The sequence below is a fragment of the Bos javanicus genome, chromosome 18 (genome assembly GCF_032452875.1).
Source record: "Bos javanicus breed banteng chromosome 18, ARS-OSU_banteng_1.0, whole genome shotgun sequence".
Classification (NCBI taxonomy): Eukaryota; Metazoa; Chordata; class Mammalia; order Artiodactyla; family Bovidae; genus Bos; species Bos javanicus.
Window position 1 is genome coordinate 42,704,077 of NC_083885.1, and position 699 is coordinate 42,704,775.

The 699-nt window shown below is 45.9% G+C and overlaps 1 non-coding gene across 1 annotated transcript; it reads left to right on the plus strand.

Annotated features, from left to right (window-relative positions):
• Positions 1-305: 305 nt before the first annotated feature.
• On the plus strand, positions 306-378 carry TRNAG-CCC (transfer RNA glycine (anticodon CCC)). Its single transcript has one exon. It is a non-coding gene; the product is annotated as a tRNA-Gly (tRNA).
• Positions 379-699: the final 321 nt, after the last annotated feature.

Consider the following 699-nt stretch of genomic DNA (forward strand, 5'->3'; position numbering starts at 1 on the left):
TCTCCTAGAGTAGGAAATGGCAACCCACTCCAGTATTCTTTTTGTAATTATTATTTATTTACTTTAATTGGAGGCTAATTACTTTACAATATTGTGGTGGTTTTTGCTATACAGTTTCACTCCAGTATTCTTGCCTGGAAAATCCCATGGACAGAGGAGCCTGGCAGGCTAGTTATGGGGCTGCAAAGAGTCAGTTCAGACATGACTGAGCAACTAACTGAGCACGAGCCTTACCCCTAATGGGTGGGCACAGGAGATGTCTGAGGTCCCCACTTGATATCACTCAGAAAGCTGAGGTAGGGACTTCCCTGGTGGTCCAGTGGTTAAGACTCTGTACTCCCAATGCAGGGGTCCCAGGTTCAATCCCTGGTCAGGCAACTAGATCCCACATGCCGCAACTCAAAGTCCTGCATGCTGCAACTAAGACCCAGAGTAGCCAAATAATTTTTTTAGAAAAAGAAAGCTGAGGTAGGCTGTGTGATAAATGGACAGGGCTCCAAAGGTCTCCTGCCATTTCTGTGGACCACCCCAGAGTTCAAGTCCAGAACAAGAGCCTAGAGGTCTCTGAAAGCCCCCATGGGGTACCCCCTTGGTCACTGACAGCCTGCCCTTTTCTACATGTTTTGAAGGGCTTTTCATATACACAGACTTCTTCATCAGCAAGTCTGAATTTATAAACAGTTACTCTTATTCAGGAAA